Source organism: Monomorium pharaonis, chromosome 10, assembly GCF_013373865.1.
Source record: "Monomorium pharaonis isolate MP-MQ-018 chromosome 10, ASM1337386v2, whole genome shotgun sequence".
NCBI classification, from domain to species: Eukaryota; Metazoa; Arthropoda; class Insecta; order Hymenoptera; family Formicidae; genus Monomorium; species Monomorium pharaonis.
The window spans coordinates 6053489-6080348 of NC_050476.1; the positions used below are offsets into that span (position 1 = coordinate 6053489).

At 48.8% G+C, this 26860-nt stretch overlaps 1 protein-coding gene across 2 annotated transcripts in view; it reads right to left on the reverse strand.

Moving 5' to 3' along the window:
• LOC105832342 (dystroglycan) overlaps positions 1-26860 on the reverse strand; it is a 66282-nt gene that overhangs the window by 30835 nt on the left and 8587 nt on the right. The window contains exon 1 of one of the 2 annotated variants that reach the window (XM_012673184.3): positions 5689-6148. The exons of the other annotated variant lie outside the window; for it this stretch is intronic. The gene's annotated coding sequence lies outside the window, so the exon portion shown is untranslated. Of the gene's footprint in view, positions 1-5688; positions 6149-26860 lie in introns of those variants that run through there. 2 annotated transcript variants of the gene reach the window in all.

Genomic DNA, 26860 nt, shown 5'->3' on the forward strand with positions numbered 1-26860 from the left:
TCGGAATAAGTTGTATCTTTGCAATTCCAACGTTCTCTCTCTTTGAAAACCGGGACGAGTAAAAGCGGCGGAATTCATCAGTTTGTTCGATTACGATGCAATTCGAGTATTCGAGTATCCGACTTCCGATGATACGCCTGCCTGCGACTCCTCCGCCCCGCGGGGCTCTTTTTATTTGTCGGATATCCTGACTCCCCCCCTCCGTCAAGTTGTCGCGCCCGACGAAGCGCGGGATCGACGAATATCCGCCCCCAGTTCGCGTTCCATTTTCCATTTAAGCCCTCCGTAAATGGGCCACGCTCGACCGCCGGTCGGGTTAATTAATCGTGACCAGGATGCGGGCGCCGCACCGTGCGAAAAGTATGTCTCGCAACCCCCCGTCGTCCGCCGGCGCCCATGGCGGTCGCGAAGTTTTTCCGGAATGCGGAAAGAGAGAAGGGAGGAAAGAGAGAGAGAGAGAGAGAGAAAAAACACACAATGTTATTTCATCGCGACGCGGGGGGAGGAAAAAAATATTCGTTCCGCCCGGGCGGAAAGATATTGGAGATAAGCATCGGTGCGGAAGTTACGCGCGCGCGGACGGAAATATATATATTCGCCGCCCCGGTTGCGAGGTATCCGCGCCTCCATTAATACAGCAATAATTTCGATTACTGCGCGCGGAGAGGAAAGGCGGGGGAAGAGAGAGAGGGGCTAGAAAAAAATACGCGCGCTGAAATTCCTCGGTGAAATACCAGACGCGCGAATACCGCGTGCAACGCTGTGCTATGCGGACGCTCGTCACGGGGGGGAAAAAATGCATCGATCATTCCGCGATAAAACGTCGGCGGCCTCTCGAGGAGGACGGCGGGGCGGGGGGAGGGAAAGATGGTTCACGATGCGCCGCGCGCGCGCGCGCGCGCGCGCTTCCGAAGCGGGCGATAAATTTCCATACGCGCCCGCGAGCCGCCCCGTAAAACGCCAAGACGGCCGGTATTATCAAGAGGACACACCGTTAGCGGTAAATGCCGCCGAAATGCCATTAGCCTGCCCGCGGCGCTTCGAAAGTTGCTGCAGGCTCTGGAAAGAATACATGGCGCTACTATATATGCGGGACGAAAGTTTTTTTTTTTTTTTCCGGAGCGGAGGCGCAGTAATTCCTCGCGGAATTAAACGGGGCCATTTTTTGAGAGAAGTTACTATAACGCTCTCTCCCGTGTAACGTGTGTATTCCGCAATGTATGCATTACGCAAGATGCACCAACTGGGTCGACGACGATTTCATATACCGTACGTGTGTACAGCGACACAACACGAGGGTCTCGTTAGCATTTTTAAACAGCCTGGCATTTAATTACATGTAATCCGAAGTAAAAAGGAATAAAATACAAGATTAAAGTGTTCGTAAATCTTTTAGACGGCGCTATTTTTTTCTTTCTCTGGCCGCTCGACGAGAAGCACGAAACAAGACTGGTTATTAGGACGCGCTCGACTCGTCTCCTCCCTCGCGGCATGTCACTTATACGTTACATTCCGAGTACACGATTGGTGACATCTTCTCGTAGATCGGATCTCCAATCTGACATGATATATTATGGCGCGCCACTAAAAAGAGGCGTATCGCGAGGATCCGCGCCATGTGTAGCTCATGGGGGATCGCGGGTGAGGTCAGTATGCCCCTAATGAGTCTTAATGAACGAGCGTGAGAGAGCTGGCTGCATGTCGATGGCGTTTCATTAATGTTAATTGCGCGGGGAGATAAGAATATCGCCCGGAGGGTGCAAGTTTCCGCGGAAGAGGCGAAAAATCGTCCCGGTTAGAGCGAAATTAACGAGTGGCGAACTCGCGCGAAGGTACGAGAAACGAACCGATTAATTCGGCAAGCTGTTAAATTTCCATGAGTACCCCTCGGGCGCGTTTTCCACGAGCAAACCCAACGTTCCCGATGAGATTTTGTCGACGTGTACGCGGCGCTATGACGGTTGCTATACCGAAAGCGTCCGTCGACAAGACGATCGATGAGTCGATGTCATGATTAAAGTATGAAGGGAGGGGGGGAGGGGATCATGCTTGAAATAATATATATAGACAGGCAGACAGACAATGAGCCATTATTAACAGACTCTACGGCAGACTCTTGAAGAACGCGACGCAAACTAATAGAAATAATACATCGAAAAAAGAAAAAGTAAAACAATAATATGAGTAAGAAATTGTGCAAGAAAGAGAGAAAGATTGATAAGCAAAATTAAAAGTAAAATAAAAGTAAAGAGAAATAGGGAGAGATAGAAAGAGAGAGGCCTTTATCTTATCACGGAATTCAAGTGAGAGAGCAGAGATCGCGTTCATCGCAAACGGAGCGTGGGAGGAGCGTGTAGCAGGGCTTGGCATTAGAGCAAATCGACTGACGGCCGAAGGCTTGATAGTTAAAGAAGCCACATCAACGATGACGTCTCATGCGGGTACGAGCCGATCAAATTACGCGGCATCATCCGTTTCGGTTGGTGCACACGCGTAAATCATGCACGCAAACGGCCGATCGGTAATTTATACATAATTAATCCCAAACCGAATCGTTAATCCGTATCTGAATTTACAAAACGGTAATCTCCGAATATTACGCGCGATTTTCTACGCGTCAGCGATATACGTCGGTGATGATTTCTTTCTCGCAATTCTAAATAAACGAACCTGCATCCCGCCCGTCGCGCGCGAGATCAGAATCGAAAACCGCGATTGATTTCTCGACGTCGCTTTGATCGACGGGAAATGCCGACACGAATGTGTTTTGCCGGACGACATGAAAATCTCGGTTATCGGGGAGATCGCGGGGAAAGCGCGGAGGAATAATGGATTTGCCCACGGAAAATACGTCGGCGGGTCTTTGTCACGTCGCGCGCGCGCGCGGGGACACGTGGACTTTGTGCGATTGGCGCACGCGAGAAAAGTTTGATGCGAACCGGGGATTTCTTTCTTCGAGCCAAACAAAGAGTTCGATTCCGTCGAGTTTCGACCGGAGTGCGGAAAAAGGGAAGAGCAAAAGGGAAGAGGAGCGCATTCACATCGTCAACACAGCCGAACTCGGACCGGTCTAGCGCGGCGTTCATCCCTCTTTCTTCGAGGTGACAATTGACTTCCTCGAAATTTCTAGGCCCATCTCCTCGCAGCTTCGCATTATCTTTTCTTTTTCTCTCAAAAAGTTACCCGGAGGGACACGCGGGAGGGAAGGACCGCCGACGCCCGAAAATCCGTGGGGTGTACGCAGGTAAACGTAATTCCTCGTCGATGTCGGCGAACTCGAGACGTCGTCGTAAAGCGTCGTGAAGTCTGTTTGAAACTTTCGGACGGATGGGGAAGCGTGCCATCGGTGGCGGCTGCTGCTGCAACAGCAACATGCCGACGCTTCCCGCTTTGTAACTTCGTCTAGTTTACGAATTCCACCACGTGGTGTGGGGGGGGGGGGAGGTGGAAGTCGGACGCGGCAGCGGACCGACGCACAATTTTCAGCCGCGATTAAAAATCAACGCGTCCGCCGCAAAACGGTGACGCGGCAGCGCGCGAAAGACGATTCGTCTTTGTATCCACACCCCGCCCGCCCGCGGTAACCGGCGGCGACGCGACGCGCGCCATCGCTTATGGTAATATTTCGTGCATCGCGCGGCATGCATAATGCAGCCAGAAGTCGAAATTTATGCGCCGCGGGCGAGAGAGGAAACGGTCGTAATGTAAAGACGGAGCGAGCGAGCGTCCGACCGACCGACCGACCGACCGACCGACCGACTCCTCGTGGCGTCGCTTCTGCCCTAAACGCCCGGGAACGCTCGCAGCTATGCATCATCGATGAGGCATAAACGTAAGATGGCCCCTACGAAACTTTAGAAATGCCTTTTGACGGGACGGCGCGACGGCGGTCCCCGGTGAATAGCAACGAGGATCGTCTCCTCGCTCGTCGCTTCGAAGGTAATCTCGGGGGGCAGGAGGGAGGGAGGGAGGTGAGTCTTTCTCTCCGAACGTTAATTCGAGGCGTCGCGTACTTGGCGAATCTGCGTGGGAAGCCACGATAAACAAATCATTTACGTCGTCCAAATTTTTATCGCGGATATAATTCGGGGTGTGCGAGTCGCGGGGGAGAAACTGTACCCACCCACGTGCGCGCGCGCGTACATTTCCCTAATGGATATATGATGCTACCGAGTTTTAATAATTAAACAGCTATTAATACTAATATGGGCAATATTCGCCGCCAAAGCTTTGGGGCAGGTTAATCCCGTAATTTTCCATATTCATCGCGTAATGCACGCGAAAATAAATAGCGACGCTTTTTTTCTCGCAGAGTAATTCTGCCTCACCGTCCTGCTCCCTCTCTTTTACTCTGTCCCTTTTTTTCCCTCTACTTTTTTTCTTCTTTTATGAAATATACATTCGCGAGCAAGGCACTGGATGGCAGCTCGAATTAAATCAGCCGGCTCGCATTAATTTCTTTAAGGAAAGAAACTCGTTAACAGCGTCAACCCGGCTAGCCTTTCCTCCTCGCGGCTTTTAATTTCACCTCGAGGAAAGGACAGGAAAGAGGGAAGGGGGGGGGAAGAGGAGAGAGAGAAAAAAAGGCGTCGCGATGGCGAAACTTGTGCGTGAACCTTCATCCCGCGATCTGCCTCTCCACGAAGGATCGAAGAACATCTCGTTCCTCCTCTACCCGCGATTCGCCCCGAGCGGCCCAACACTCCGGAGAGACTCGCTTCCTCTCCGACTCAGCGCTCTCACTTTCTGCCCTCCGTTCCGCGAAATCCCTCCGCTTCCCCCCCCCTCCCCCCCTTTGCCCCCTCCGTCGATCCCTGGCCGTCTTCCCACGCGTTCGATTGCGCGAGATTCACCGTCGACGAAATTAGCCTCGGCAAAACGTACGCGTCTACGAACATCTGCATCCCAAAAGAGCCCCGCCGCTCGGTCTACTGTTACATTTCCGTCTCCCATTATCGCCCTATCCCTCCCTCCCTTCCTCCCCGCCCCTCCCTTCCCTATCCTCCGAAAATAACACGCTGTCGAAAATTTTTATCGCGGTCGCAAATACGGGACGAATAAATCCGTGGTTAATATGATTGATCGTGTCAACGGATTGCATCGCTATTTTTCAGGCGGACACGCGATATAGACGTCGCCCTCGGGAGAGGAGAGATTAAGTGACAGGCCTCGCCGAGGCGGTCGATTTCCGGCGATTCGATTCGCGTTTCTTGTCCCCGCGATTTATCCGCGCTACGAACGTTAAAAGGTGACCCTCCCGTGATTCCTCTACCTGCCGGTGCCTATTATTATGGCACGAATCTCTATATGTCTGTCTTTCGGCTAAAGCGGACCACGAAAGCGTCGTCGAGGCCGCCTCTCTTTGTTGCTCGCGCGGGCAGAAACGGGTCCGCCGAGTTCTCCTCCCTCCCTTCCGCCCTTCCTTCCCTCGTCTACGCGTCAAGGGCGACAGAACTCGCAGGAGCGTGTTCGGCGGAAAAGTACGAAAGTAAGAGACGTGGACGCGCCGGCGACGACGGCTATATGCCCCAGCGAAATCCGAGCTCCACGGAGAGCGCAACCGGCTCGCTCTATCTCTCACCTAACCTTAACGCGCGACTCCGCCGCCTCCTCTCCTCCGCCCCGCCTCCGTGGAACTCGCTCGTTCGCTCGGTGTTTGTATCGCAGTCAGGTGTATCGCGCTCTCACCTCGTATCGGTGTGCGCAGGTGTTTTCCGCCAGGGACGACGGCGACGGCGACGGCGGCGACGATGGCGGGTACGAAGAGTCTCCTTTGCCTCGTCTCAAAACAAAAACGGCGACGGCTCCCTCGCACTTTACTCCCTCGTGTATATCCTTCGCGGATGCGGAAACGCACCGCGGAGTTGACGCACGGGCGGGCAAAAAGAAATGCCGGGCGACGCACCGTCGTCTATGTGCGCGTCGACGCGTCGGCGCGCGGCGACAAAGAGAGAAAGAAAGAGACGGAAAAGAAATATATATACGTGTGTATATATACGCGGCACCCACCGGCACGAGAGAACGACGACGACGCAGAGAACGACGACCGTACGACGACGGCGACGACGACGACGACGACGATGACGGTGGCGGCGACACCGCGCGACAAAACCGCCTTAACCGCTGGGCGCGTACTGTACGGAGCGAACGAACGACGGCAGTATGGCGCCCGGCGGCCTCCCCGCTCACCCCGCTTCCCCCCTTGCCCATCCCCACTCCTCGCTCGCCGCCGCGACTATTGTTGTCTCTGTCCGGCTCTCCCACGCCGCAGCTCGCCATCTCGCTCCACTTCGCGGATTGCCACGCTGTACAACTCTCTCTCTCTCTCTTTCTCTCTCGCGAATACTACTAGCCGTTTGAAGCTGCATACTAACGCACCTCGATCTTCCCTCTCTCTCGTGGCCGCACGGTCTCAGCTGTAGCTGATCCACTACTAACGTAGGGCATCTCTCTCTTCGTCGCCCTTTCGATCCGCCTGTCTCTCTTCAGACCGCGCTCGCGCAGAGAGAGCGCATCCTTTTCCGTTCTCCTCTCTTTCTCTTTCGATTCGTCCCTTTCGCGCCGCTCCCCCTCTCTCCCCCCTCCCTACGCCGCGCTATCGACTCTCTCGCTATCGATGATGGTACGTATCTTTCGCTCTCTCTCTCTCTCCCTCTCCCTCTCTCTCTCTCTCTCTCTCTCTCTCTCTCTCTCCCTCTCTTTCTCTCTCTCTCTCTTTCTCCCATTCGCAATTCAGCCGGTCCCACCGCGGTCTCGATTAAGGGAGCACGAGAAAATCCTCCACTCGCGTGCGTGTATATACATATATACAGGGTACTTCAGGAATAGCTGGCCCAGCTTTAAGAGCGTATTCTATTCGTTGTAAGGATGAAAGAAAGTCATGTGAACGTGAGGCCGGAAATGCTTCTTTTTCAAGCTAGACGATTTTTATTTACGGGAGAAAATTTTCTTAATAATCACTCAAAAAAATGACCTTGCAACTTGAATGAAAATTTACACGTGTGCAAAAATTAGCTGAGGCAGTTAAATGATTAGCAAATACTGTGATTTGTATACGCAGAGAGAAAGATTTCTTTTGATTTAATAAGCAGTTTTGTTCGGCTAAGTTAAGTTCGTACAAAGCATGTATTTCTTTGGTTTTAATAAATTGTAAACAGATTTCTTTAGATTTAATAAAATTTATTAGAAATAAAGAAATACATGCTTTGCAATAGTTGAAAACAGTTTATTAAATTTAAAGAAATCTTTCTCTCTGTGTATGTATTGTACTTAATCAATCTAAATGATAGAAACAGAATTTATAAATAATAGCCAAAATTCTAACAGATACAAAAATTAGCGATACATTTTGGTTGTGACATTGGGGGTGTATAATTACAGCGATCGATAAAGTGGCAAATAACAACCAATTACAAGGTCTGCCAATTTAAACTCCTATTTATTTATCATTTAAGCTATCTTAAGACCGTTGTTCGTATAGTAAGTTATTCCCATTGCGCCACTGTGGAAATCGTATCGTCATTTCGTGTGGTAAGATTGAGAATTTTTCAACGTCTCCGACGATCGACGAGACGTCGATGTTAGCACGGAAGGAAATCATTTCCGCTGCAATTTCTTTAATGTGGTATTTTTATCAAAGTCCGCAAATAAAAAGTGTTCCGTAATTTAGACAGGAGGCGTTTTCGGACCGACGGCCAAATCCTTCTTTTTATCCTCCGCAATAAGTAGAACGTCTCTTAAAATTTTCCCTGGCATCCGTCTCTGAAATACCCTGTACGTACAATGTGCGCACTTCTAGCGGTATACTTTCCGTTGGCGCCGTCGGTGACAGGCCAATCGACACGCGGAGCACTGTCCCCTGCGAGGTCGCGCGACCAGACGCGCCCCCCTCCCGCGCTTTCCCCTGGCGCGGGTCACCCCGCCGGAAAACGTGGGCGAGATTAATATTAGATCGATTGTCGTTAATAACATCACCGGCGCTCTGTCACGGCGCTATTTATCGCCGCTGGCCAGGTGCAACAACCAGTGTCATTGCCGCGGCGCGGCGCACAGCGCTGGATCTCGCCGCGTGCTGGCGCGTAAATTTCCTTCTCGCTGCTTTCCTCCACCCCCGCGCTACTTTCGACAATTCGCTCGGACGCAAAACGACAAATCGATCGAATAACGATAAACAACATGCCCACCTCCGCGTCGCGTCGTCGGGATAGAAACGCGTGACGCAGTTCTTTCCCCGAGACTAGCGAAACCTTGCCCCTTTCATTTTTCTCCGCCACGCGAAATTAATTACGGAGCGAAATTAAACTAAGGTGATCGCTGACGACTGACGCGCGACTCTTTCGTTGCAATTTTATCGAGCGGTGCATCGCGGTATTAACGCGACGGTGTTATTTATCGTCGTCGTCGTCGTCGAGGACGAGTCGGTGCGATACCCGCTATATCACAGCCCGCGGCCGCTTCTTCTTTCTTCGTCGACGTCAAAAAAAAAAAAAAAATAAAACGTCGCGCCTCTCGAGGGCGAGTGTGACGTGGTCGGCAGCGCTCACGCGAAAGAGTTCCACGTTTTGTGCGGGAAGCGTGACGCAAGGAGATTAAAAGGTTATCGATTCTAAATGCACGTCACACTTCTAAGTGACGTCCCGACACATTTTACATTTTCACGAGACACCCGCCGCCGTCCGTTTCTGCCTCGCCTCCGATGAATCCGCACAATTCGCCGATACGTCAGATTCGCCGCGCGACTTAGCATTCCCGTTATATAAATGCCACTTTGGGAATGAACCTCAAAGGGACCTCTTTAATCAGTTTTATCAACTTTTCCAATAAAGATCCGCCCGCCCATTCTCTCCCCTCGGGGCTCGTCGCTCAGCGTACTTAACAACTTTCGTCGTCGTCGCCGCCGGAAATTGTTACTATAAATTTCCAACCGGCTGACCTTTCGTATTGATAAACCGCGAGAAATATGCAGCTCGCGCGAAAGCGCAGCGGCGAAGCGAACGGGAAAGAGTGACATTATAGCGTTGAATTAGCTGCCGCGGGCCTCCGCGCATTTCACATTTTTCGACATGTCCTCGGGGGTGATACGAACGGCAGATAAAAGCACGCGATGAAACGACGACAACGTCAATCCCCCGGGGTCATTGATTGATACGAGTCAGCGAGAGTCACGCACGACGTGATCGACTTTTGGCAAGATTCCCGCGTCGACCGGCGTTCAAGATCAATCGAAGCTCGGGACAATAAATAAATGTCGGGATCGTTTTCTCCGTTTAATCGCTCGGCCACTTTCGATGTTCGACATTGTGCAACGTACGCGGCGCAGACGCACGTTCTAAATATAAGTTCGCCTTCTGCTATGAAACCCGGAGCGATTCCGCGCTCGCTCAGCTCGCTCGCTCGCGATAAACGAGTTTCGATGCCAGTCGCGAGAGGTGAGCGACGACAACGTCATCGCGCGAGCGCAATTAGCCTAACGCATTTTAAACCCGGAGAGCGTGGTATTAACGCGGAAATGCAGCGTCGCCGTCCGAGAGAGAGAGAGGAGAGAGAGAGAGCGTGTAAATATAGCCGGCACAAAATAATTCGTCGAGGGACACGAATGCATAAAGGGGAACGAAGTCCCGGAAAAACACACAGCGTCGTTTCTTGTACGGAGATAAGTTTTTCGCGGCGCTTAATGCGACACTCGCGCACGGTCGTAAAGTTCATAGTCGCCGAGGAGGCTGCGAGATCGTCGCCTGGAGCAACCGCGGTACGGGAGACGCGCAAGGAGGACATTAGCCGACGTGAACGTCCGCGTTAATTATGTATATACCGCGCGTTACTCGCTTTAACAAGTAACTTTATTATTGGTAGATTAAATGTCGATCGCGCGGCCGTCGCGGGGCGAAGTCAACTCCACCCCGGCTCCTTATCGATCGCCCCTCCCACGGGGGAGAGATGATGTATCCTTAATAAAGCGGCAGGTAAAGTCACGCGCGTAATCTCACGCTCGACTTTCCTTCCACTCGATATTTCTCCTCCGCGACGGCGACGGCGGCGGCGGCGGTGCATTTTAACGGAAGTTGCGTCGGAATATTGATTCCAGGGTCGCTCGGGAGATGTGTATCCCGCCGAATATCCCGCCGGACGTTGCACGGCCATCTCCTTGCGGAGACTTTAATGTTTGTCCGGGCTATTGAAGGTGACCGTCGAGAGTTTTCACTCGTAAATTTCTCGTGAATCGTCGAATGCCAAATGCACCGCCCGCCGAAGAAAAGTTCAGGGGAACCCCCGACAATCGTTCTGAGCAACTCCGTATACATAATAATTTATGAAAGCAGATAAACGCGGAAGAAGCGCGCGCGCCGCGCTGTCAGTTCTCCTATCGACTATATCGCCGTTTCCCTCTCTTCCGTTTAATTTGCACAATAACGTGAAACGTAATATCGCCGGGAAAGGTAAAATCGCAGCCCGGGAAAGGGAACGGCGAGCGAGGAAGCGAAAACAAAAGGTTCTCCGCGGAGATTCTTCGACTTCAGTTTCCTTTCATCTCCGCCGGGGATGCGGAGGATCGCAGTGATCCTCAACCTTGACAGGGTCCGCCCTGCTAATTACATGAAACCCTCCGCCCGTCGCTGCTCTCATCTCCGTCGTACGCTAAATGTGCTCCTATTAGCCCGCGGGCTGCGACGCGTTGCTCTTATTTGAATAGCAGGGGCATGATGAATGCCGCGCGCGGCGCATATTAGGACCGATCGCGTATACCGCAACTACATCCGGCTGCATCCGACGTGGTTGGAGGAGATCGATAATTCAAATACGGAGGGATTTCGCGATCCCTCCGGAAGGAGAACGAGAGAGCGCCGGAGGAGGAATCGAGAACCCGCGCTCTCGCGATTGCGTTATCGCTTTTCGCGAGGAAACGAGCATCGGGGGGTGTTTTTTTTTTCTCCCCCGCGTAACGGTAACCGTAAGCGCACGCTCATCGGATATACGACGACGACGACGACGACGACGGCGCGTACTCCCGAGAGGGTTATACCGTCTTTACGCGGGGGTAATCGTGCTTTGCCATCCGCGAAAATTACTTGCGGTTAGCAACACCCCCCCGGCATACACGACGTCGCAACGGGGGGGAATGCGCATTCGGCGTCGTAAGCGATGATCACTCACGGAAAGCGTTAGCATGGCCGTTGCGGGCTTTAAAACGCGTCTCTCATTCCGCTCGCGCGGTCCGGCGGAGCTTTCTCTCTTTTTCTCTCTCTCTCTCTCTCTCTCTCTGGAAAGCGTGGAGCGCAGCGCAAAGGGTTTCGAAAGGAAAAAAGAAAAAAAAAAGAGAGCGGAATTTCAATCAATCGCCAAATACGGTTTGTTCGAACTTCAGCCCATCGTCCGGATCAGCTATCGGGGTCCACCGTTCGTTCCGCTGGCCTGATGCATATGTACATAACGTATACGTGCGCGTGCGAGCACCGGAAGTATCGACGAGCTTGGGGGATTTCCATCCGAGGGTTTTGCATTTCTTTTTTTCTCTCCGCACTCGGACTTCCTCCCCCACTGAACCTCCCCCTGTCGGGGGACAGGTCCGAATTAATTCTATTCTCCCGTCGCAGGAGTACAGCAAGACGGACGAGGGCGTCGCGCTTAACGACTCGATTAATTATTGCGTCACGTTAATTACCGCGAGAATCGGCGAGCAATATATCGGAAGGATTTGTGTGTGTGTGTGTGCCGCGCGGATCGCAAACGGAGAGGAGCGGGGCGCTCGCGGGCGGCTAGGTCGCGTGTGTCAATATTCAGACGGGTATGCAAACATCCCGGCAACAGATAACGAAGCCATGCGCGAACACACCGGTGTAGATTCCGGCCTCGCGGGGCTCTGACGCATAACGTATATCGGCTACGTACGTTCCACCTGTATGCTCGTTAGATCGTCACGGATACGGCAAACGTTCAATGAATGCGCGACACGTTTTTCATTTGCATTAGCAATCGCTCTAATTTCCACGCGACAGTCAGAAGAAGCCCCACACGTCGCCGCTTTAATTTATAGCCCGTAGAAACGTCTGAAATCGCATCGGCGGCGCCCATTTCGTTATCGCCCAGGTTGTCCCACGTGTGTATTGTCGCCGGAACGATATTTACGTAGAGATTCATCTGTTTCGTTAGCACACTGGAGACGTGGCCGTCCAATTTCGCCTGGTTTCCTGATCCCGTCCTTGATCGAATCCCGCCCACGGTAAACGACATTTCGCTCTCGTTCAAACAGAGGAAACGTCGTTGGCGGGATCGGGGCGAAAACGAGGGGGCGAATTAAGGAAAAAAAAAGGGGGGAAATCTCGCGCCGGCGAAGATGGGAAAGATAATGAAAAAATGGACACGATAATCCGAGTGAGTCTTTTACTATTACGAAGAATACCTTCATTAACTGTATCTTTGTACAAAATAAAAGGAAACGGCGAGTAAAAATTATTTTTATAGATCTACATAGAGAGATTAAAATTTACCCTCAAAATCTGATAATTGTGGAATAATGTGTGACCTCGAGAAATTTTACTATACCGTTTAGTAAAATTTACTAAAAATATAGTAAATTAGATTTTTAAGATAGATTGGGTAAATTTTAAAAGAAAATTCTCTCCGTGTATTTTTTAATTCAAGTTCCAGATACCGTGCTAGTTCCACCTCGTGGAATTCTCTCGTAATAATAATGCGGTCATCTCGATGGGACTTATTTATGCGACCAAACCTGGCCATAATGTCGCGACTGCTCTCGATGATCATTGCTTCCGACAGAGTACGCGGTCGAGTTTTAGAGAAACGTCGAGTGCCACGGCGGCGATTTCGATGCATCGAAGATGGGCGGGAGATGGCAAGCCGATCATCAAGAGAAAGCATCAACTTTAGCGTTAGGAGATGCGATATAACACGATCGTCTCGTTACGCGCTGAATGTTACGGGAGAAGGAGCACTCGTCCGCGTTTGAGTGCTTCCTCGGATAAGAGAGAAAAAACCCGGGGGGTGCTTACGGAGAAGAAAAAGTTATTACGGGAGGACACGAAGAACAAAACCTGCCGAAAAGCATCAAACGCACCGGTGATTTTTAATAAAGTATCAGAGACGACAACGAGGAAATGTCAACGTGATCCTCGACCCCTCGCTCAACCTCTACCTCGCATGCCTCCGCTCTTATCCGACGCATCGCGAATCGCGCGTTTAGTATGTAAATCCTTACGATGTTACTTGGCACGAAAAGAGTGGCGGCTCTTTGATTCTTTAATGTCCCCCTGAGAATCTTTAACACTTAAAATGGATCTGCAGAACAGCGTACGCGTCTTCGATTCTCTAACTTACTCTTTATGTTTTTTTTAATCATGAAGAATTACAAAAGGAGTAAGTCGAACCGAGAGTTCAGGGTTGATCTGATTTAATAACAATGGACGCAAAAATCGATTTAGCGAACATTTCTGACGATAAGACTCGCGAATGTTCTTCCATCGGTGTTTACGTTGCAGTCTACGTTTCTATTATCTGACATCAAAGTCGCCCTAATGGGCTTTCGAGGATCGCTCTGAGAGCGATCCTCCTATCGGCCGTCCGTCCAAAATTCGGAAGCCAAACAACGGACTCTGATTCCTCGGCGATGAGTAAAGCACGCGCACGTTGGACAGTACGTGCGAGATTCGCGTCTAGGATGACTAATCCTGGACCAGGGCCAGTTAAGTACACGTAAGTCAACCCACGTACATACACGCACGCGCGCCGCTTTGTGCGTGTGCACGCGGAATGTATTCACCGGAGCCAGTGCGGCAAAGTTTCGTCGAGCTCTCCGCTCCGTTCCGCTCGGGCTTACGCGGCTCTCCTCTCGGAGTTATTTATACTCGAAATATGGTCGGGAATGCACATTACCCATCGAGAGGAAGCGAGAACGCGACCCCGGCCACGAAAAAAAAAAAACGATTTAATTGCGTTCGACCTCGGTCCGACACGTTATCAAATATACGAGCGAAAATCAAACACGAGCGAAATAATGAAGAATAAAAATTCCTTTCTCTCCCAGCTTATCGACAAAGTTGAAAGTTTTCCCCTCGATCGACTTTAGGATATTCATGATTATCGATTACCCGAGAGTGTAAATAGCAGGTAAATCAAGTTTTCGGAGTATACCATTTGGAAGCTCTCACACGTGTTACTTTCGAAATAAACGAGTCGTATCCCAGAGAGCGTTCTATCACGCTGGTGGCGTGCACTAAATTCATAAATAGCAGTCACGCCGACTGCTATCGCGTTTGCGTACGGCGTTTACGCGCTCGACTACCGCCTGGCGTATAACCATAACACCGCCGAAAACATTTCTGTCTTATACCTTGGCACACTTACGCCCTTAGTACAAACAGTTGGGTCGGATAATTGTGCGCCGCCGTCTCTCTGAAAAGTCTCACCTCTCTCTCTCTCTCTCTCTCTCTCTCGCAGAGTGGATACATTTTAAACAAATCAATTTGATAAACACAAATATAGAAAATAGTCGACATCCGTCTTGCAGTGGTCTGCGACTTGGATCCCGGTGGATTCTAATAATAATAATCGTTCGCCGCGCGAGCGTAAAGTCGCGAGACCGATATTGCTTTCTCTCCATTTACGCGGGACAATTTCGTCGGTTCTAATCTCCGTTATTGTTGAAAGTAATTCCAATTCACGTGCAGTTTAATATCACATTGCTATCGCTCGCGACAGGTTAATACGATTTCCTCGGGTGAAATTTCGCGTGGGAATCAGCGCTCGTCGGGAATAGCAGATTTTATATTCCGCAACGGACTCCGCTCCTCGCCGACGACGCTCGTCGCAGCCTCGGGAGGAACAACGGCAGAACGCGGGCGACTTTGAGAATGGATCAGAAGTGCCGCGCGAAATGGGAATTAACGAGCGTGCGATTAACCGGGTTAATGGACGTAGGCACGCGATACTTCCACACGACGACGGCGAGGACGGCGACGACGAACAAGGAGGCGGGTTGTTGACCGGGCCTGACTGACACTCTACTCCTCTCATCTGGAGCACCCACGAAACTCCCGCCCCCATCCCTCTCTCGCTCCCCCTGCCTCCTCTCTCATCAAAGTTGCACCATCTCCCGACGATCGGAGCGCCGATCTTATTTCGCGTGATGCAAGGAACGTGGAATGAATGTTTGCCAATGGCGATCAGCAAAACTCGTTGAATGGGATGGTTATTTCTAATAAAAAAAAAAAAAAAGAAGAATTCGACGAGGAAGAAAAATAGCCGGGATTTCGTGCTGAGAGCGAGGATTTTTTGCGATCGAAATCACTACATTTATTCCCCGCGTTTATATCGCGGCGTGAAAATTTCACGCCGGTGTTACGACACACCGTGCCAGCGTCGATAGCGCCGGGATAGCATCGATGTAAAGGGCCTGCTAATGATCGACGGCAAGTTGGTGGGACATTGGCGCGGTTCGGGAAGAGCGCCTTTAATGGAGGGACAGGGGGTGGGCTGGATGGTGATGTCGCGCCTATAACAAAAAATTGCACGTAAACCCGGTTACGATATGGCGCTCGCCGATGGCAGCACGAGGCTCGGCGGCAATTTCGCCGAAAATTACCAGCGTCACTGATATCGGCTTAACGTCGCGAAATACAAACCTTAATTGCGATTTACACGTGCGCTATTATCGCGGCTGTGGGCTTTAACTCGCGGTTTTTAAACCGGGAACACGGCCAAATCGTTCCCGGGCGCGCGAGTACCTAAAACCTCTCTACCACCAAAGCTCTGCTTTTTTTACCCCCGCCCGAGATTTTATGTGTGTCTGATATTTTAAGGGATAACGTAAATCAGGAGTCCCCCGTTTTCTCTTCCGGTTACGCCTTGTATAATATTTTACGATCCCTTGCCCCGCATTAAAATAGACCACCGCGCCGCGGCCGTTAGACCATTGTTGGCCGCGAGGGAGGGAGGGAGGGAAAAAACGGCGAAAACTATAAATTACAAAGGTGAGGAACGTAAAAGTGTGGGAAATAGGACGGAACGGCGATAACGAAAGCGCCGTTCGCGCCGACGGGGTCGTAATATCTCGTACATTCGAATAGACGAGTGCGTGCATCGTTATGAGCCAAGTTCCTAGCGCGACCAAGTTCCTTGACCGAGTTGTGTCGCCGCGGAACATTTCCATTAGAGGAAAGCGGACGTGGGGCTTTCCGCGCGCGTGTCGGACGCGCACTTTCCGCAGGCTTTCCGGAAAAGGGCGCGCCAGTACCAAATAGAGGTAAACGTAGGTGTATAGATGTGTGTGCCGCACAATGCTCCCGATGTTCCAAGCTTAAAACAAAAAGCGCCGCGGTATTTCGGTCCTCCCGATTACTCGCGGGGCAAACTACAACGTACGAGAGCCAGTTTTAGCGGGAGGGGGGAGGGGGGTTGCACAATTCACGTATTAATTACGATTATTACAGCACCGAAAAAGGCGCGGTACCCTCCCCTCTGCTCCTTTTCCGCGTGCACGCGTGCAATTAAGAGGGGCTGCACCTATGATGGCTCTCGATCGCGCGGCGCCAAGCGTGGCGCTCGGGGGGGAAAAAAAAAGAGAGAGGAAGACAGAAAACGGCGTCAAGGAACAATGTATAGTCATACACCATTGTTCTCGTAATGGCCGACGGGAAGAGAGGGGAGGAGGGGAAGGGGGAGGCGCTGATTCAGGATGTCAACGTCATTACGGATGCACCCGGATCCCGACGCGCCAGCATTAACCCACTTTTGTTTAATCACAAAGGCAATCTCGGCGATCGGCCGATCGGGTTCAACGTCTCGCTACGCATTCGGCGACTGTGCATTGCGCGCTTAATTGCACATCGACCCCTCGGCCCGTCCTGTCGATTCTCGATGGCCGTTGGCTGAGGCGCGAAACGTCATTGCGCGACGTCGTTTCGCGTGCCATAAAAAAAAAGATAGGATCGCGAGGGGGGGGGGGGAAGTAAAAACAAAAAAAGAGCAGACACGAACGCGATTAAAGAAACGAAATTGATAGCGCGGAATGGAGCGTGTCCCTTTTATCCCTCGGTTTCTATCTTCCCGTTTCAAATTGCCTGTTACGGGACGCGCACACGCGGGCGCGAACGCAATCTCTTTGTGACACTGTATCCGCCGCACGGTGCACGGGAACGAGGAGGAGGTTGCACTCGACATTGCACGTGGAACGCAAGAGGGACCCGCGTAACTTCAGGCACCGTCGAACTAACCACTCCCGACCACAATTTGCATGCTAACTCGCACCGAAGAGAGATAGATAGATAGAGAGAGAGAGAGAGAGAGAGAGTGAATTTGTCGCACCGTCTCCGCGCGCGGCAACTACCAATTTCTATGCCGATTGTTTCCTTATACCAATCCCAAAGTCCGCCGTATCTCCCGACCCGGCCTCGTTCAGCCGGCGCCCCCGACGATTTGATCGAGCGCGAAAGGATCGTCGGTGGTGAATGTGACGGTTTCTTCTCGGGATCGCGCGAGAATCACTCGACTCGAAAACGCTGTCGAATTTCCCATTGACGGTGCAAAGCCCGAAAAGCCGCTCTTTGAGCTCGCGGCTCAGAGGGAATCCATCCCTTTCTCCGGATCTCTCGCGAGAGAATATGAGATTCTCTCGTGCACGTGTACGAAGAGAGTCCGTGTATGTTTCTCTAGCCGAGAGGCGGCGTGAGTCACGCGCGGTCTCTACGCCTTTTTCCTTTTTCAAGAGTGCGTTTACGAAATCAATCGCGTGTGTCGACACATCCGGTTTTTAACCGCGGCCCTGCGGTAGCCTTAAATATCGATGCCTCACCTCTGACCACGTGTTATCCTCTGGTGACCATACGACGATTATTGAACAAACGGCTTCGCCGAACCGCCTCAAAGGCAAAGAGGCGCCCCCAATTTTTTAAGACTTGACGCAAAATGGAATTCGACGAGCAAATAATCGAATCCTTCTTTCTAACTTGGACGAAAGTGTTAGAACATTTGATTGATGGGGCGAACACGTTCGTGTGTGGTATCACCGAAATTTCCTGCGCTCACGCGCGGTTACGCGCGAATCACAATACAGATATACGGTTTCGTCCCTAGGGCAGGAACCGTGAAATCGTTTCCGGCCGCCAGGTAAGGTAACACCTGCGCAACACCCCCCCCCCAAACTGTAGCAACGGGACAAATATTTGATTCCCGCGTTTGCATTACAATGCGTATCCCCGATAGTCGAGACGCCAATAGCGCGCGGCGGCAACAATAAGCGCCGAGGGGCAGAAACAACTGGGTCACGCTTTCCATTTTGATTTAAGGTATTTGCACGGCCGAAAGAGAGACAATCGCGCGCGCGCGCGCGCGCGGTGCGGAATTCCGGAACCGGGACGACGACGCGCTAATAGAAACTAGCGTGGGAGTCGGCCGATGTGTATGTGCGTTATTTGTACTCCTCAAACACACCGTATTCAAGATCGTTTTGATGAGAATGCTGTCCCAGTTAGATTCATGAGGCGTTTACGAACTCTCTGTGTAACTTTCGTATAATTGACGTTGACGGCGTTTGAAAATGACTCACAATTCAACTGAATGCGTGAAATTTTTAAAGAAGCTATATCAAAGAAAGGGAACGTCGTGTAAAATAAGTGCGAGGGAAAATTAACGCGGCCGCAACGAGATTTTAATTATCCGAGCGCCGGGACGACTATAAATTATTTCCAAGTTAAATTGAACACTCCGCGCCGCGCGCGATTATATACGGTTTTTTTTTTTTTTTTTTCAATAAAAACCAATTTTCGTACTGCGAAAACATTTACCCGATAAAGATTAGTTCCTAAAGTTTTGCGAGAGTAAAATCGCTGAGAGAGAAGAAGAGCGGACGGGGGCGATTCCGGGTTGGGCGAATGAGAAAGTTGTTGGAAAGGAGTACGACTATCGGAAGAGCAACTTGAAAGCGGAGCGAAAAGCTGTGCCTTCCTGTCGGCGCGTCTGGAAACAACGTAAAGTGCCTGCAACTTTTCGGACCTGACTAGTGCGATTGACCGTCGCTACACGAGAGGCAAGAGACTTGCTAAAAATAGTCCCGGGGACTCTGCTCTCACTGCTGAAGCGGAGAACGGAGGCCGAAGCAACGAAAAGCGCGACCCTCTGTGTGCAGTTGGCACAACCTCCCTCATTTGTAGGACTTCGATATAATTGACAGACTTCTGATTCTTCCCCAAAGAGTTCTGGAATCTCAAGAAAATTTGTCGACGAGATTATACTTAATGCTCGTAACGACGAAAGTAGAAATGCGAGCACTTGGAAGTTTTTTTCTTCTCAGTAATCGGATTAAATTTTTCTAAATTTTTTTTCACTTCTTTTAATCTAACAGTTTCTTGAGCGTTTCGTAGAACGACTCGAGTTTTATCGGGATTCAAATCGGCCGTGATATCGGAATAAAAAAGGGGTCGCAGCTGTACAATTTTCGTGTAATGAAAACATAAAATTAATATTCGCATACTTTAGTGTGCCTCTCGTTTTACACTCGATCGTTCTTTTCGAGACTTTACCAAGAAGTTGGGAACTCTTTGGGGGGAAAAGCTAGAAACTCTATCAATTACGTAGAAATTCTGAAAACGGGGCGCTAAACTTCAGGGACACCGAGCGTGGCGATCAGTGATGTATTGCGTCCTCGATCCTCGTTGTCGCACGAAAATGTTTTTACGACTTTGATTACGCTTTAACGATTGTAAATGGGAAACGGTATTAGATAAGGGTGATGTTTCTCTCGCTAAATAGTCGAGGCTACGAAGCAATATATAAATATACAAATATAAAATTCGACGTAACCAAACAATTTTAAGAATTTATGTTAAACCCGAAGAAATGAAATTTATAATAATATAATGAGCAATAATTACGTGTGTGAAGTTAGCATTTCAAAGTTTAGCATCTTATAAAAATACTGCAGAATTACTTGCATCCAGCATAGTTCTACACACACACACACAGTTCTTGATAGGTTTCAACAATAGTTCCGTTGAATTACCTATTTTAATTAAATTTTTATAAATAAGATGCTAACTTTCAAAATCACATAATAGCATCTCATCGTATTTCGAATATACGACCACAGATAAGACTAAATCTGTAGAGTTCTATCGTTTACAGACGTCCCTGTCAATAGTTCTGATAATGAAATTAATTTAAAAAAATTTTTTATTACAAAACATACGTATATATGTGTATACGTCTGCGCACGTGGATTTGATGTAACTGGCATCTCAGATAGACAAAATTAATTAATTTAAAAAATTTAGAAAGTATTTTTCAACAACTATCTTGATGGAAAACTTGTATTTATAGGTCTAGACATAAGATGCTGGTCGAATATCAACAGTTCTATTTATTTTAACGCAGTTCTCATATAGTTCCGGACGCGTACAATAATTTTCTAAAAAGTTTCGGTGATATAAATAATTAAAACATTTTTTAAATAATTATTTTGCCCGAAAAATTTGAATTTTGAAGGCTAGACGTGAGATGCTGTTTCTCCCGGTCTCTCCCGGTCTCTCCCCGTCTCTCCCCGTCGCTCCTTGTCTTTACCCGTCTCTCCCGGTCTCTTCTTGTCTCTCCCGGTCCCTCCCCGTCTTTCCCGGTCTCTCCCGGTCTCTCCCCATCTCTCCCGGTCTCTCCTCGTCTCTCCCCGTCACTCCCGGTCTCTCCCGGTCTCACCCGAAAAATTTGAATTTTAAGGGCAAAATAAATGTTTAAATAATGTTTTAATTAATTATATCACCGGAACTTTTTAGAAAATTATTGTACGCGTCCGGAACTATATGAGAACTGCGTTAAAATAAATAGAACTGTCAATATTTGAACAGCATCTCACGTCTAGCCCTCAAAATTCAAATTTTTCGGGCAAAATAATTGTTTAAAATATGTTTAATTATTTATATCACCGAAACTCTTTAGAAAATTATTGTACGCGTCTGGAACTATATGAGAACTGTGTTAAAATAAATAGAACTGTTGATATTCGACCAGCATCTCATGTCTAGACCTATAAATACAAGTTTTCCATCAAAATAGTTGTTGAAAAATACTTCCTAAATTTTTTAAATTAATTAATTTTGTCTATCTGAGATGCCAGTTACACCAAATCCACGTGCGCAGACGCATGTATATACGCATATATACGTATGTTTTGTAACAAAAAATTTTTTTTTTATTAATTTAATCATCAGAACTATTAATAGGACGTCTCTAAACGATAGAACTCTATAGATTTAGTCTTCTCTGTGGTCGTATATTCGAAATACGGTGAGATGCTATTATGTGATTTTAGAAGTTAGCATCTCATTTATAAAAATTTAATTAAAATAGGTAATTCAACGGAACTATTGTTGAAACCTATCAAGAACTGTAGAACTATGCTGGATGCAAGTAATTCTGCAGTATTTTTATGTAATGCTAAACTTTGAGATGCTAACTTCACACACGTGCAATAATTGTAGTGGTTGCAATACAAAACGCAGTAAAATAAAATAGGTTCATAACAAATATTAATTACAAGTTTTTCCTCGAGCAAAACTATTTTAAAAGGAAATTATTTTAAGAAATTTATAATAGTTATAAGAAATAAATGATACTTCTACGATGAAGAATACTGTTTATGCATCGTCAGGAATGGAACAACGTGCACTTAGCAATCGGCAAATATGTCCGAGCTGCCATTGGAAGTATTCCAACATGTGACAGCCAAAATCCATCTCCAAACATCCTGCCACTATCAGGATACCAGCGAATCTGTATATTTGGCCTTACGTACATTTATGTGTGCTAAGAAAATATCGCGAAGCGCCAGATTGATGCTTTCCGTCACGCATACCAAGAATCGTGGGAATTTCGGCCAATCGCGAGATAATGAGAGAGCGTGTTGCCGGGGGGAGGTGATTCCATTCCACTAAATTGACTATCGCTGTTGTTTCCTCAACGCTTGTCGGTTTTCTCCATATTTCCGGATCAAACATTTCGCCATCACGCGTCAACGGGATATTGATTCATCTTCTATTTTTGCGCGCTCGACAACGCGAACCGATTGGACTATATTCACCGCACAATTTCGGCTCCTTTACCGTACTCACTCGAGGAATCAATGCCGTCAACGAGGTTATTCAACGGTACGATAACGTACGTATCGCGGCAATTATGTTCCCGGAACGCAAATAAATAATGGTATCTAATTGCCCGGGCCCGGGATAGTAAGTGGACCTTAATTCAGGGGCTTTAATGCAAGATAATCTTTCGTATATATAACTGCATTGCGCTGCCGCGTGGAATCCGCGCGATTCACGCTTGCATGTGTGCGTACGTCTACATCAGAATATTCAGAATTTCGCAAAGGAAGCTCGATTTCCTTACGGCAAGTTCGAAAACTAGCTCGGCAACACGCGTAATTAGTAATATCTATCGTTTATCTCATTTGCTCCGGCTGAGTATGCACGTGACGTTTCATTATAAGTTCACTTCGCGTCTACTTTAAGCTTATTATAGTTACTTTTCGCGCTGAGAGCGGGAATAGCGGGATGGGACTAATGAGAAACATGGATAAACGTCAAGCTAATGCGCAAGATTAAATTCGCACGATAGTTATAAATAATATTAGTTTCACGTAACTTGACGCAACGCTAAACCCCAATAACTTATGCTTTTATTGTATATCTCACTATAATATATATTTTCTGAAGTTCTCTCTCCTTCCTTCAAAATTGTTATCTCGTTAAATTACTAATAAACATTTTAATATGAAGTTCGCGAACTTTAATTATACCGTTGTTCCATTCTGTAGCTCGCATATCGTATTCTCTCGTCGGGTCCAATCGGAGGATCCGATCTCTCTTACGATGTGGCGTGTAAACGCGACGAGCCAAAACAATCAACGCATTATTGCAACTATTAAGGTGCACTGGTACGCGCGGCTGTCCGGCGAAATTTGATTGTTGAGCTTTCGCGAACACGGGGAAAGAGAGAGAGAGAGAGAGAGACTGCAACGTGACCACGTGAACATTCGTGGGCATTCACCCCGGCAGTCTCAGAATAACTGCATACCTATTTGTCCCGAGTAAGCAGACAGTGGTGCACAGTGGTGAAATTACTCGTCGAGGTAAGTTCACGAAACCGCAAGCACGAACTGCGCTTCGATATCGCATCTCGTTTGAATATTCAGGAAATTACGCGGAAGTCCGTCCGTGGGCACGGGGGGGAGGGGGCCTCAGCGCAGGATGCAGGAATTGTTTGCAACTTCAAAAATATCCGAGTCAGTCTGGCATGCACGAGAATCGCTAATAGCGACATCGCAGCTGCAATTGTGCGCTCCTAGATAGGTTGACGCGCGTCCATTCTCGGCCAAATTACGATATTCCCTCTCCTCTCTTTCTGGTTGCCGCGCTGAGAGCCACTGCTAGCGAAACGACAGCGTCGAGACCCGTCACGGACATTATTTGCAGTTTATTTCGAAATGACCGGTATAGCTTGTACAGTCTTCAGAAAACACGAAATTGACACTCGAAATAAACTACTGTCGTCCCGCCGCGCCGGTTGACGATACCCAACATCGAAATCGCCGCAAGCTCGAGCGACGATGGTTGGACCTCCCGCGTAATAAACGAAAGCAGCGAAATATTTTCAACGTAATGAGACGAGTTCCGCGCGCGATACGCACGGAACAGGTCACGAATAGAAGAAATAATTCCGAAGAGGTAACTCGACGACCGTGGCCGAGCGACGGCTGGAAATTTTAGACTTTTCGAGCGGTGGGAAAGACCTCACGTATATATTATGTAACGGGAGCTTTCGGAGTCTGTACGAGACCTGCACGGGCCGGTGCATGTAAGTTATATGATCCTACCAATACTTTCCTATATGACGAGACCCATAAACTGGAATGGCTGTTACAGCCGCATCAATCCGCAGAAATGCGGGACGTAAAACGCTATGAGAATCGCGCCTTTCCCGTGATTGTTAGACACCTACGCGACACGAAGGGCTGCACCTGCGCCCTTGGGATCCCGCGAGGAAGATAAGATAAAAATGTTGTAAAATCATGATCTTTACGACACGGCGCAGTAAAGCGCAGTTCACCTCGCAGATTTAAAATTTAGATAGTGAAATAATCTGCCTCTCTCTCTCTCTCTCTCTCTCTCTCTCTCTCGCTTTCATTCGTGAGACGTGGAGACCTTTATCGGCACGTGGGCGACTTCCTCGCGCGGGCAGTAAATGAAGTCAAATGTAACGACTGAAAAGGTTCTGTGGCAACGCCACCTTCGCGCAAAAACATACAAATACAAACAATGGATACCTGTTGCAATATCTACACTCTATTGATCGATCATGTAACGCCGCGTCGAGAATCGGCGACGTTCTTTCCGAGGAAAAAGCGTGAAACGAGCGCTCCCGCGAATATTATGCAAAGCACCTTCGAAGGCGTTACGGACGGCATTCCAAGTCCGTCTGGACCGCGAGTAATTCTGTTCGCGGCTACGGCCCGTAAAGGCCCCATAAAGACACGGATCGAGCGAGCGCGAGTGCCGCGTCAGCGGATATTACGCGAGACGCGCGCTCGCTCGTGGACCTGTCGACGGAAGCTTCCCGGGAAGGCTAAGTTGAGAATATCGCGGGAAAAGCAGGACAGCAGAAGCCCCGCCGACAGATTCAGGCATCATATGTGCCGTTCGAAATAGGTGGGACGGATGGTGTGTCGTTGTCGGGACCTATCGATACCACACACCGTCGTGAACACGCTGTCGCGCGTCGCGCAAAAAAAAAAAGCCGAAAGCCCATCGAGTTTCGGGGGAGAGGGGGAGGAAACGCGTCTGGTGCATTATTCGCGGTGGCGGGGACGGGGATGGGGATGGCGGCCGTCAGAACGCATCGGCGATCCCCCCGGGTGAAACGATGAAAAATCGAAAAATCCGGACACGTACGGTGGCTCGCCGAACAACCCCCCCGTCCCCTCGTATCTTGCGCCGCGGACACGGTCGTGTTTAACATTTCATCCCCGCGCATCCCCGACGTCTCGGGGCGAGAGATACCGAGGGTATATGATATAACGTGCCGGAGAGTATGTGTCCCGTAGTTACGTATGGGAGAGAGAGCCGCGTTTTCGTAGACATCTCCGCGTTCTCGCGAAACTGCACGAACGTCAGCTCGTGAGACTACCGCAAATATACCCGTCTCCTCGGAGAGAGAGAGAGAGAGAGAGAGATTTCCACCCGCTTTGCTTAACCCGCACGTATATATATTTCGATAGGTACGCAAAATATCCCAGTGACAATTTCACAACGTCACAACGCATGAATACAGTTCTCTCGTATGATCCGCGAAATTCAAACTAAAAAATTAAACGCAATATCCAGCGGATGCAATTTCTCACAAATGGCGTTCTGATTATAGCTTCGCTAAAATTCTAATTACAAAAAATGAATATCCGCAATCGCGCAAATGGGTGGAACGTTTCGATATATTTTATTCGTATACGATTTTCGCTCGTAAGTAGATCGCGCGTTTTATCTTCTCGCGGGAGAACGAAGGCATAAATTACAGCCGTGGTCGAAGCGGACGGTCATCTCGTGGTACCGCCGTCTGTAATTTAATTGGCACACTCGCGTCATTCGCCGAGCACTTATTAGAGTCGCTAAACAGCCTCGATACCGAATTGTCGTATCGGGACGCTTGCGTGGCGGGGAGGGGGGGAAAAAAACGTCGCCGTGCCGTATTAGGTGGGTTCGAGAAGAAGACAGGCGGACGACAGACGCCTCGGCAACTTTACGGTCGTATTACCTATAGACAGGAAAACCCGGTAGCCGCTTCGCGGAATTGACCTCAACACAAATACGCTCTGCGTGAGCGAGAGGCAACAACAGTCCATTCTTCTTCAAGGCATATTCAACCGCGCGGCGGAGCTTACTTTCCGCTTAATTCCTCCGACGTGAGCGATTATATGCTCGACCGCGGGGACTTTGCATTTCTGCGTGACTTCGGTGACTACATTACAATTTTACAAGCGGGTTTTTATTCAGCACGGCTCTCTAATTTATGACGTTAAGTATCTCGGCAGCTGAATCGTAACTCGTATAGGTCTATAAGCGTGCATCATCGTGACAAGGAGCGACAAGGCTCGGACACACCCTGGCACATACCGTATCGGGTGAAATGGGCTTTCATGGACCGCAGATCCGCGAATGACATCAGCGCGCTAAAGAAGATACGCTTAGTGTCATAATGCGTCCTTAATTCGTTGACGATTACGTCATTAACCGGCCCGATAAGAACGGCGGATGGTTTAGAATATAGATCACTGCGTCGCATGTCAGCCCGCACGGTTGCGCAGAATGTTAAATATAATTAGTGCATCGGCGCCATTAAGCGACTCCATGACTTCACCGCGATTGTCACGCACACAGTCCGCCGGAAGGAATCTGCGGTTGCCACTTGAATTGTCCCCTGATTAATTCTATACATGAAATCTATGTAATTTTACTTTCTCTAATTGAGGAATGTAAGTAAAAATGATGAGTATCTACATACTAAAAAAAAAAATTTACTAAATTGAAATAAATATTTTTTCAAACAGTACCATGCAAAATAATATTTATTTCAAATATGATAATATTTTCTATAATTTAGAAAACGTATTATACATTTTCTAAATTATAGAGAATACTATCTTATTTGAAATAAATTAAAAAAGATTTGTTTCAATTTAGTAATTTTTTTTTCAGTGCAAGAAATATTTAATTTTATATATAAAATAAAAAAAAAAGAATTCCAAATTACATTCGCATTACGTTTGGCCTGATTGATCGTTATGTTTTGTGATCTTAAATCAAATCGTTTCGTT